At 36.7% G+C, this 12,920-nt stretch overlaps 1 protein-coding gene across 3 annotated transcripts in view; it reads right to left on the reverse strand.

Moving 5' to 3' along the window:
• The window catches only part of RAG2 (recombination activating 2), a 489,305-nt gene that overhangs the window by 308,094 nt on the left and 168,291 nt on the right, over positions 1-12,920 (reverse strand). For 2 of the 3 annotated variants that reach the window (XR_011809782.1, XM_038180252.2), the window contains exons 3-4: positions 7,673-7,730; positions 7,489-7,568 (exon numbers count right to left, since the gene is read on the reverse strand). The gene's annotated coding sequence lies outside the window, so the exon portion shown is untranslated. Of the gene's footprint in view, positions 1-7,488; positions 7,569-7,672; positions 7,731-10,695; positions 11,378-12,920 lie in introns of those variants that run through there. The other variant, XM_072039037.1, reaches the window with a different exon arrangement.

Genomic DNA, 12,920 nt, shown 5'->3' on the forward strand with positions numbered 1-12,920 from the left:
ACAAGGGTTTCTGGTAGAGCTATTACTGGTACAAGCTAGCCCAGGCCACTCCTTGGGAAATATAAACCTCAGTTGCCCCCACAGTCATACACAATTCTTGTTTCAACTCTAATATCTTGATGATTAATAATCAATATCACATTCTGTACAGCATCTACTGATTCCATTTGTTTTTGTTCCTGTTTATTTTTTAAATGTAACTGCCACATATGTACAGTTCTTTCTTAAAAAAAGTGGCTTATGATGTCGTTTCTAGAATTGCTGCTAATGATACACAGTAACAGCAGTTGTTTCTGCTCTCCATTTAGAGGAAATGAATTATTTTAGCAAATGGAAATACTTTGTTTAATCTAAATTATATCTTAGTTCCTCGCAATCAGATCTTACACATGATGCTCAGACCATTAGCTATGAAACTGAATTTACTTTCTAAAAGCTATATATTCTTACTGTGTGGTGTAAATGCCTGAAGTAACTAGGAAAATAAAACTAACATTCACACTTTTAAGGAAAAGGTACAGCATTGAAGAGGCTTTCAGGGTAGGGCATAACTGCATTATCTGAGCATTCCCTAGGCTCCCAACCTTAGATGCTATCGCGCTGGGGAAACTTGGTGTGCTAGCTCTAAGGAACACCACGGAGCGTGGAGTGGAGTGGAGACACCACGGCTAGGCTCTGTAATCAGGTGGGGCCTCGATTGTTCTTGTGCACAAAGCTGCACTTTTTGCCACCCTAAGCCAAAGACCTGTCATGTTTTGACAAATGCTGTACCCTAGTGTACTTTTTGCTCATTATAATATCATTATAATACCAAAACACACCTCCATCCCAAAAGCTACCCGCCTCCAAGGTGCGACCACCCCTCACTGAGCATGCGCTCTGAATTTCTCAGAGCCTATTACTTTAAACGGAAACGAGAAAACTTTACACCAATCATAACTAAGATATGCTTGACTAGAGCCACTCAAGCTCCACCTAAAAGATAGAAAATAATATAAATTGGACCAAGAGAGAGGGGATGTTAGGGAAGATACCATTGTCAGGGGAGATACCATCCCAAGGACATACAACATCCTTAGGACCTCCTGACTCCTGGGATCAGTCGACGGGCTGAGCCTCTCTTCCCCCCCCATTGGGACGCCTTTGGGTGAGATCTGAATATTTGCTTATAAATCTCTATAGAGTCTTTGATCCTTTTAACGCGTTTATTTCTAGGCTGCGCACCTGTAACACCTAGAACCCGCACCTAGAACCCGCACCTAGAACCCGCACCTAGAACCCGCACCTAGAACCCGCACCTAGAACCCCTGTAACACCTGTGTATTTCATGCATACTAGCTTGCTTTTGCAGATAGTCACTATCACCGGCAATCCAAAAGAACCTGATTATCTGTTGCTGTAATAAACCATACTTGATTGCATTGTGATAGCTCTCATTAATGCGACTAGGGTGAGGGTGGTTATCCGTGATAGTTCAGTGTTCTGAATCTAACCATACCCCCAGACGGTTAATGCATTGTTGGTGAATGTCTGAACGGACCCCCAGGTGGTTAATACGTTTTTGGTGAATGTCTGAGCGGACCCCCCAGGCGGTTATTACGTTTTTGGTGAATGTCCGAACGGACCCCCAGTTTTGGTGAATGTCCGACTGGTTCAGTACTCTGAATCCAAACGGGCCCGTGACGGTTAATCAGCTACACCCCTTTAATGCGACATACTGCCAAGCTTAAATGATACAGCTGGGATCTCACACTTTGCAGCATAACTGAAGACCTTTTTTTCCTTTGATACAGTCTCTAAGTATATCTAGACTTTTTTCCTTTTTTATTTTTTTTTAAAAAAAAAAAAAAAAAGCTTGCAATGCTGGGATAATGTTTGTCTTTTACAGTTGACCCAGGCCTACAATAAAGTTCTGATGGAAACTGGTGTTGTTTTTTTTTTTTGTTTGCTTGTTTAGACTTTCAATAGTACTAATTAATAAGAATGTCAGGATTAGGAAACAATACTGAGATTCCCTCCATAAAGCGAAACAATTAAAACTGCACTAAGTTTTTGACTGAAATATTGCTGTAGATAAACTCAATTGTAGTGTAACTAATGACTCATGAACTGGGGAATTCCTTTTAAATTACACGTCCTGGACAGATACAAATGAGGGCTATTTTGCTAAAAATTATAGCTGTCAAATGAGTTTGACCCTAAAACTCCTGTGAGCTGTTGATTTCAGAAATCATTGTCTCTCTACCTAAAATTCCCGAATTTCAACTGTGTATTCAAATATTTTTTTCATTTGAACAACACCACCAAATAATGTATTTTTGCAGAGTTACCAAAGATATGCCTAATGACTGCACTTCTGTAGTGACATTTAAAACTATATCTTTTTTCATGTACTTCTGAAAATAACTGCTCTGGAAAAGATTGCATATCCATCTTATTAGATGCTTTCAGTTTTGAATCCATAACATAATTGCTCTCAATGTTCCATATGTTTTTAATCCTATGTATACATCAAAGGAACAGCTTGAACTCAGTGAACCTGTACATATATACATAGAAGGCAATTTAGGATTAAGTTTCAATTCAAGTTAGAGTTGGACCTGTCTTAAAATACAGAGTAACAAATGTGACTTAGTTATGCTAATGAAATTTTTAATTATACTATCAGTACAGTATATACTGAAGAGTGTTGAGAGAAAACAAGAATCTCACATTTGCAGGACACTACATATCACAGGATGGAAAGGAAACACGGAAATCTTATTTGGGATGACATAACCCAACTACATATAGAATTGTGCAAGAGCTTAAAGTTGCTTACAGGGTGGACAGTTGTCATAGTCATCAGCAACAAGAACAAAAACATCAGCTGTGCTTGTGCCACATAGAAATTCATGTGTGAAAAACTAATTACTTTAGTATCCAGTCTCTGTATGTCTACCTGTGAAGCATTATTTTACTATTATTAAAGAAAAATGTTTTTAGTATCTGCATTTTGTCTTGTGTTCTGTTGTTTGTGTTCAGGAAGGCAGCCTATTGCTTCTTCATATCTGATACCTCCTGCCCAGGAGGCTTGGCTGTACTTCAGGTACAGCAGAACTCAAGAGAAGTTAGCACATGAAGAGATTGAATAGTTAACTATTTTCTGACAAGAAAAACTTTTACAAATGAAACAGGCAGTATTTAAATCAATTGGTACACGTAACATTTATCTGTGTATGTAAAAGAAGTAACCAGAGTAGGAAGTGCCCTACCACTGAACATCTGATTGACAGCACAAAACAGCAGATGCCAACTGAAGCACTCAGTATATCAGCATGAAAGCAAAGACTGTAAACAGTTGCTTTTGTGCAGTTACATGAATCTGTGTGGATGAACTGGAAATGAAAATAGAACTATCAAAAACTGTTGGGTACCAAATAACAGTAGATAGAATCAGACACTGTAGACTGCCTCATAAATCACGGCAATCCCTCTAGCAGGCATGTTTAAGTTCTTTAAATTCTACATTTTATGACTGACAAGAACAAACTTTGAAGGTATGACTGAAAGAGATTGTACACTATGTCTTTTTGGTTTCAGTTGCTCTTTGTTCATGTTGCCATCATCTAAAGATTAAGAACACTAGCAAAAAGAAAGTCCATTCCAAGTACTGACCGAAGTACAAATTATCATTGATATAATGAAAATCTGTAACTAACAAATTCAGGATTGTCTTTTGTTATCGATCAGTTTTGACTGTAGAAGCACTTGTGCGTAGTTTGTTCAATTTTGCTTTCTTGAGGGAATTTTATTGAGGTCAAAACTAACTTTAACTATATTTTTGGTCTAAATAACATCATAGATCCCACAGAAACAACAAAACTAACAAAGAATAGAAAATGTTTGTGAAGGAAGATTTGTGTCATTAATACTCTCAAAATAAAACTAATACTGGCAGAAAATACATAAGATGTGTATATATGTTTTTCAGTATAAGCCAGTAACTTGATATATAAAAAAAAAAAACTTTCTATTCTTTTGAAGCGAGTAATTCTTCAGAGTTCCCTTTGTGAGATTCTTTCAGATTTATCACTAGGAAATTGGAGGCTGGAGGGTTGAAAAGGGTGTTCAGAGGTCATTAGTCACCCTCATGGTCCAATGCAAAAAAAAGGTAGAAGATAACAAAAGCATTTCTGGAAGATATCAGCCTAATCTATAGCTAGAAGTCTCCAAATAGCAGATATCCCTAGCCCTTATAGGCAGTAAACTCTGTTGCTCCTCTGCTTTTATAATTAAAAAGATCTTGCTTAACACAACACTGCTGCAGTTTAAAGATATCCCTTCTTATCCTAATCTCAGTGAGTCTTCTCTTTCTTTAAACTCAACAAATCTATTTTTTTTATTAGGTCAAGAATGGAAGGTGGCCTGAAAATGTACTTATATTTTGTGCTCAAAAGGGACACAGTACTTCTGATGAAGCAAAATATAAAGTATTTTACAAGTCATGTGAAATAAGTGGAGAAATGCTACATGCAACTGTGTACTATGCTTGCCATTCATTGATCCACTTCAAGCATGTTTTTCTATATTAATATTTATTTTTTCAACCATGTCTCCAGTTTATCGAGACTACTTTCTATCATAATCCTGTCCTTCTGGGTTTTTTCCAATTTTGATTGTTTAGCATCATTTGCAAGTTTAATACTCCTATTCTTCATTCTGGAAGTTCTTGGAGTTTTATTTTATATTAGACTCCTCTGCTCTGATTTTAGCTACTGCATTTGCAAAATTCACAGATCCCAAGCCACAAACTCCATTTCCTTCTCTTTTTCCTATTATCTTAGGAGAGACACAATGCTCTTCATACAGAAGAGGCAAAAATTCACTCTCAAACATAGGGGCAGCCCTCCAGAAATCCACCGTTCACATCCTCCTGGTCTGACAGTGCTCCATTGGTAGTTGCGGGTAACGTAACTCAAAACTCTCATAACAGCATTACCTAGTTCATAACTGCTTAGGTTGCTCACCTAAGATCATTATAGGAGGCCATACTAAAGTCCTACTGAAGTCAGGATTGTTGCCATGCTTACCTATAGGAATTGCAAGCTTGTCAGGAAAAAGCTGATTTTGATGCAGTATATTTCAGTCAAACATCAGAGGATAATTATTTCTTTGCTTTCCTGAGGGCATTTAAAAATGGATTAGTTTTGTTTCATTCTGAAAAATGAAGCTATGTGAATTAACCTGTAATTCCTCAGATCTTTTGTAAGACAGGTATATTTCTTTTCATACCAGTCATTTGAAGTGGTTTTCACATAGTATTTTTTATTTCAGAAATAAAACTGCTAAGAATCCTAGGAGTAGAGGTCAGCGTAAAAAGGAATACTAAAGGTTAAATTTCACTTGGTAATTTGAGAGCATCTGACTTAACATTGTCTAACTGGCTATTCACGATGCATGTAAGAAAAGATAAGTTTCCTACTTGACTTCTTAAAAACAATTAGCTTATTTCCTCCTAAATTAGTTTTAAGGTTGGTGAAATATTGTCATAAGAGGAAAATGAGTAGTCAAGATCATACTGTCAGAAAAAATATTTCTGAAGAAAAGATTATTACTATTATAGGTTAATCAGGCTAAAGCCTGCTTACCTCTTTGATCAAGCTAAGACAATATTCTTCAAAATACTTTAGCAATAAACTAGTCTACCTCTAATGTAATTTAGCACGTCTGAAGACTGGCAGTTTATTTCCTTTCTTAGACATAATGAAAAAACAATCCCTGAACTCTAAGCACAAGCTAATGAAGACCAACAAACCCTACCTGTAACATTGCTTTGACTTTAAACAATTAAAAGTCTTTTTTCTAAATCAGCCTATTTAAACCTGTTAATCTAACTCAACTGCATCTAATTTCCACCAATATAGTGCCACTCTAATAATAAGAGAGTCAGAAATACCAAAAATGTATACAAAGAGCAAAGGACATTTTTCACCTGCTTCATCCCCCCTCAATACATTATACAGTAACAGTGAAATCCAGAGTTTGTGTATTTCATTTTGGAGAAATATACCCTTTTCAGACTTTCTATTAGTTTCTCCATAGCCACGTTATTCATATCAGTGACTTTTCTTAAAGTCAAGGTAGCAGAAGTTGAAAAGTCTGTGCAGAGGACACTGGGCATGCATGACAGACCATTTAATATGAATTAAGATTTAGGACAAGACTGCTTGCAGCAATCTGATTACCTTTAGTCAGAAAGATGATTAAGGGTGATAAATTAAAACCTTAAAACTTTCTCTTTAGTGGCTGCTCCTACACAGTAGCAATTTGGACTTCAATAGCACCAACTACCTTAAAGATGTCCACTAACAACACATTTTCTTCTGTCCGCAAAAAAACCCTATACTGTTCTTGAACTTTTATCATTATGTTGTACAGGAGATGAATGACCGTATAGCTTGGAGTAAAAAAGTGATTATATTAATACCAACTAACTTAATCTATCATAGGCATGATATGGGTTTTGTTTTTGCACTGTATTTGAACTTTTGAATAGTTTATTTTACATTCTGCAAATTAACACTATGTTCTCTTAGCACCAAAGTGAATTAACACAAAGCATCTTAAAAAAATGCATAAGCAAACATTTTAAAGTGGAATTTATTTTAGTAATAGCATTCTCCCCTAAGGAAGTAAGTGATTGCTTCTGTAAGGATGTTTATTAACAGACAAAATAACTTTGATAAGAACCAAATGCTACTGTTGTTTCTAGCTGCATTATCCTAATGAATGAGTACTATTTACCAACAGTTTGAAACAACAAAACAAGATGCAGATTCCCTTATTTTTCCACTTGAACATGCAAATAAGACAAGATGAAATTACACATTTGTTTAGTAAGTGGTTACCAACATAAATATTCTCAGTGATATGTTCCACATCCTAATTACCTAATGAGCAATGACATTCTCAGGTCCCAAATTCATGCATTATCTAAGAAGAAATATATGGCACCCCCTTCATGGCTTTTTTTTCCCCCCCTTTCTCTCAAGTTTTAGACAAAAAGCTAAATGTATTATATTGCAAACAGATAGGAAACAAAGAAGATCAGCCTACCCGCTACCCCTCTGTGTTCGCCACTGTGAGGATGGCAACTGCTAGTGATATTAGTTTTTTTTCTAGTTTCTGAAAGGAAGAGGATGTACTGCTCAGAAACATATTGAATTCATGTGTTATTGCCGATAATAGAACATGAAATGAACCTGAAGAAAAAATATCACTGATTGAGGATACTGATAAAAATAGATGTATTAGGATTTAAAATTTTTTAGAACCTCCGCCATCCTTCAAGTTTCAAACAGCGAACCAATAATCAATTGCAGGTTATCTTTCATTAAAAAAAATAAATTAGCAAATGCCAAGCTTTGATTTTGTTTGTCAGAAACAGCTTTTCATAAAACCATAGAGGACTTAAGTTAGAGGAAGGACCAACAGATAACTACTTACTGTACAGAAGTGAAGAATTGGAGCGAGTAAGCACTTGGATCATATGAAGTCCATGACATGCTCATGATGCTCTCCATTGCCTTAAAAAAAAAAAGTTTTGTCATATTAAGATTCAATAAAAAAGAAAGTGCTTTAGAGTTCTAGATATATATTTTCTTCTATTTAAAGCCATGTTGCATTTTACCTTGGAGTTCTTCAACCCTTCTTTAAAAAAGTTCTTCACTGCTGTGTGGACTTAGTTCCTAGAAACAAAATAATTTAAATTAATTTAGATATTTTTGCATTGTCATGGGATACATAAAATCTTAGGACCCTTTTTCTCTAAGAATTTTAAAATTGAAAAAGTAGTCAAAGAGGGTAAAGAGATAATTATAGAGAACATCTGTAAAGTGATTTACTGATAGATTCAAAGAATATGCAATTCTGTTTGAGAAAGCAAGGTATTCAAGAAAGCAATAGAAATTGCTATGCTGAGAAAAGTCAAAATGCATTCTTCCTTCTCAATTCACAGAAGGATATCTATTAACAAGTTAAAAAAAACAACAGTATATAGATACTAATTGTGCTGGGGAGCATGTAGCAGCCATACTCACCAACAAGGAATTAGCTATTCCATAAAGACACAAAGCAATCTATGTAAATAGACCATTTGGACATCACTAGTCATAAAACTGTATACTTCTCCAGAGAAATCTACGTTTCATTCTTTCAGGAACAGCTTCCTTGCTCCCCTGCCACATACCTTCTTTTATGGTGTTCTTGTTAGGCTGGACACAAGACTTCTAATAACTTTCATAAAGCTGTTGGCTAGCTAGGAAATCCTTCTATACGTTAGTTTTATGAGAAGGGAAATTAAAAGGTCAATGCCTCCTACAATATTTTGGAAATTCTTTTTACTTTTGTCTTTAAGATTAAAGAATTCTAAGTTGTCAATTCCTTACCTGCAACATTCACAATCATAACTAAGTCAAAAAGGAATTAACTGATTACTTTCATTAACTCTTGTTGGTGAACACAGAAATGCAGCTCTTTACTATTGGACAGAGTAAAAACTCACGCAGTTGTTAACTGTGTTAGCAAAGAGTGATAGAAAGAGGAAATAAACATATATTTCAGGATATGACTTCCTTTTTCACTATCCCCAAAACACAATGGAAGGAAGAACTATAAGATGATGACTTAAAGGAATTAGTAGGTGGAGTATAAAACATTATACACAGCTTCCTTTTTCCTCATATATACTTCTGGCTTCTAAGCAATCACGTGTAAACTTCCAGAATGGTTTAAATCTTTGGTAGAGAAAAAATTGTACTCAGTAGCACAGTAATTACTTGCCTGTGGTAGAAGAAATTAACATTTACAGTCTTGCATAAAAGCTGTAGAATTGATAGCAAAGCTTCATGGAGGTAATTAAACTTTAAGAACCTCAACTGCTGAGTAGCTACTTTATCAAATAGCAAACAATAACTGAAAGTGGCTAAGTTTTTTTTTGTTTTTTTTTTTTAAATGACTAGTGATAAACAATATCTTAATTTACCCATTGCTAACATGGGAAACTTCAGAATTGAAGATTCATTCTTCTGAAGGTAAGAGTAACTTTATAAGTGCATACTGCTTACATTGAAACACCAAACAAGTATGTAACGGTGACTAAGTTCAGGGCAAATTTAACACCAGTCATAAAACACTCATCACTTACTGTATGGATATATTTACTCAGTGCCTGAAAGCAGTTTTATCCAGAAAACCTTTGGATATGTACATCAGATCCTGCTAGACTGATCTTCAGTAGTTTTAAAGACAGGAAACCTAACAGATGGGATCAGACCAAAGCCCCTAGAGTCCACAGAGACAGTTAGGTTCCAGTAATGGCAAACAGAATTATTAAGGTAAATGGAGGAAAGAATTTACAAATTCAGGATGTGTTGAAAGTCATCTTTTTCCTTCTATAGACTTCCAAGTTCCATCAACCAGTTTTATTTTTTGCTCATTGCACCCTCCCCCCAAAGATTATATGACTCTTCAGCCTCAAAGAGATTACGACAAACATTCTGACATTGAGTTTGCTGAATATGGCAGCAGAAGAGAAGACCTAGACGGGGAACAATAGTTACCTGACTAGCATAGGGTAGAGGAACCTCACATGAGCCTACATACCAAGAGGCTCATATAGAGCCTGCAAAAAAAAGGTTTACTTCCAAGATGTAACCCAGTTTACTTGGTATGTGTAGGAGACTACCATCACAAAAGAAGTGTTCCTGTTCCTTTCTGAGACTTTTTACATAGATTTCCTGCATTCCAAAGTGATTTCTGTCAAGAGGCAATTTTTAAGAAGTTTGAAAATCAGGGACATTTCAAGAGCTAGAGTATATGGTGAAAAGCAATACTTTCACACCACAGTGCTACAACAAAACCTATTTGGAATAAGGAAAAATTTAGTAAATACAAGGTGAACAAGACTTTTGTTTCAACCAATAACTGTTAGCACTGAAGTTATGACAAGTACCTAAAAGAAATAGATGTGAAAGAGAGAAGTAAAGTTAGAAATGTCAGATTTACAAGTTTATCTGCCTTTAGCAAATGTTTTTATAAACAACTTGGGAAAACAAGCCACTGGAAAGCCTACAATAAGGAAAAAAAAAAAAAAAAAAAAACCACATCCAAGAGTTTTTTCCTCTTTGTTTAAGAGAGAGAGAGCAGAAGCAAAGCCTGTTGAAAGCATGACTTGAAGGAAACACTAGAGGAATAGAGAGCTATTACAATTACCCAGGCAAGTTATGCACAAAGAGCAAACAATACAGCAATAGAAAGAGAAGTACTTCAGTTACAGGGGAAACAAAATTAAAAATTCAACAACAGGAGACACAACACAGAGAAGGCATCAGTCGAAACAGAGTAAGTTCTGGAATGGTGGCAGAAACGGTGAAGAATTTAACTCATTTAGGGAAGCATTACACACCAAATTTCTAGCATTCTGGCAGCTTCACCCCCATGAGCAGCTGAATGCCACCACAACTGCTTCCTCTACCTCTTCTTAAAGGAAGAGGGAAAAAAAAGATGATAGAAGAGTGCTCAAGGGTTGAGATATGGACAGGGAGACTGCTCACCAATTACAGACACGGGCCAAACAGACAGCATAAGGAATTTTATATAGCTTATTGCCTAACAGATTCAAGCAGTAAGAAACAAAAAGCAAACTAAAAATACCTCTGATCCAGACACCATCTTCCATGTCCTCCCACTGAGCAGGGCAGGGGAACGGGGGCTGCAGCCAGACCCTAACTCTGTCTCTGGCGCTCCTTCATGGTCACTCTCTATCCCCGCTCCACGTGAGCTCCTCTCCACAGGCCGCAGCTTCAGCCTGGGGCCTGCTCCTGCGGGGGCTCTCCATGGGCTGCAGCCTCCTCCAGGCCACATCCACTTGCTCCACTGGGGGATTCTCCACAGGCTGCAGTGTGGAGATCTGCTCCATGTGGGACCCATGGGCTGCAGGGCGACAGCCTGCTCCACCAGGGGCCTCGCTAGGGCCTGCCATGGGCTGCAGCAGAACTTCTGCTCTGGCACTGACAGCACCTCCTTCTCCACTGACCCTGGTTTCTGCAGGGCTGGTTCTCTCTTTACTTTTTCTCACCCCTCTCTCCAAGCTGCTGTTCCACAGAAGTTCCCCCACACTCCATTTCTCCAGTGCGCTCTCTCAGAAGTACACCACATGCCACTCACTCAGCTCTGGCCAGCAGCAGGTCTCTCTTGGAGCTGGCTCTATTCTAACATAGGGCAACTACTGGCCTCTGCTCACAGAAACCATCCCTGTAGCCTTCTGCTACCAAACCATTGCCACATAAATCCCACACAAGCACACCCAGTGAAATAACAGCTATAGACAACACACTGTTTTTCCTCCAACTAAAAAGAAAGTGGAGCACAACCTAACTTATAAAGCAGCTGCAGGAACATGTAATCACAATCAGAGTCTCATTTCATTCATCTGTGGTCATTAACAGTGTTACTTCCATCTCATTAGCTCATCTGCTGCATCCAATTTTGTTGTGCAGAGGACTGCAAAGACCAAAGAGAAGTGTCTCTGGGCTAGGGGCTCCTTTTAACTGTTTGAACAATGTGTCATGTTCTACTTGGTTTATGATGCAGATGCTTGCAAGAGGAAGATGTAGTGCAATATGACTAGAGTAGTTACACCAAGACAAAATGGTTAATACACATTTTCTAGTTTATAAAGGAGTTTAAATTGTCATATGGTCTTGTGTTGAAACAACTTCAAAATAGTCTGCTAGCACACAAGGAAACCTGTGTGTATGGTTCTTCTAAAACTTACTCTGGTTAAATTCTATTATGATTTGAGGAAAAGGGGAAGGGAGCACACCATGATGGAAGAGTAATAAGGCTTCAACTTGGTTCAAACATGGGCCACATTCTGTGAAGATTTTCAGGGCTATTTGGCTTATTAAATCCACCTAAATACTTAAATAATTGCTGTGTGGGTTATAAACTAATGTTCCGAAACTGATCCTGTCGTGTTGCATGTTAACCCATTTCTTCGACTTCATTGAGCAAAATCCGTGTCTAAATGGCTGATGACTTTTACAGACTATAAAGGTCTATTATGCATACAAAATGCATTAATACTAAAAATTAGTTCAATTGTTTTTCTGAAATTTGAATCTAACTATATTTGCATAAATATAACCATTTATCCAAACTTACAGGATTTCACCTCTAAAGTGAGGTAAAATAACGACTAAACAAAATTTATTCTAAACCTTAAAAACAGCCCAAAGACCTCCTCTAAGTTTTGCAGTGGACTATCTTCAGGATTGTCATTCATGAAATAATGAAGTATTAAATTCTTTTTTTTTTTGTTGTTTTTCAATTACTTTTTTTTTTTCTTCTCTATGTTTGTCTTCTATTTTGTGTCATGGGGTTTGTCTCTTATTTCTGTCCCAGCTTTTGTCAAAATTCTGTCATCTAGTTATAAACTACAGGCAGTAACATGTACTTGTAAGTGTGTGATGCACATCCATAGGTCTATTTAAAAAACTCAGAAATTAAGTTCATAAAACAGTAGGACTTAAAAACAAACAAACAAACATCAAGTCACCAAACACGTAGTCAACAAGAGATGCTTGGCTAAAATTTTCCTCCATTTTTTTTTTCATTTTGTTTTTAATCTGCTAAGTGAGCTTCTCAGATGCATTTATGAGGTGAGGTTTGAATATTCAAGCCTGAAAATTGTAATCCTCTCATTAAAATTGATAGAAACCGATACTGAAAAAGTATGAGTCTACCACAGCATTAAAATATTCAAGATATTTTTTAAAATGAACTTAATTCAGAAAAGTCTAAAGATTGACAATCTGCGGGGATTTGTCTGTGATGCTCTTATGCAAAAGGTTGAAGATTGATAATCTGCAGGGATT

This window comes from Anas platyrhynchos, chromosome 5 (assembly GCF_047663525.1).
Source record: "Anas platyrhynchos isolate ZD024472 breed Pekin duck chromosome 5, IASCAAS_PekinDuck_T2T, whole genome shotgun sequence".
Taxonomy (NCBI): domain Eukaryota; kingdom Metazoa; phylum Chordata; class Aves; order Anseriformes; family Anatidae; genus Anas; species Anas platyrhynchos.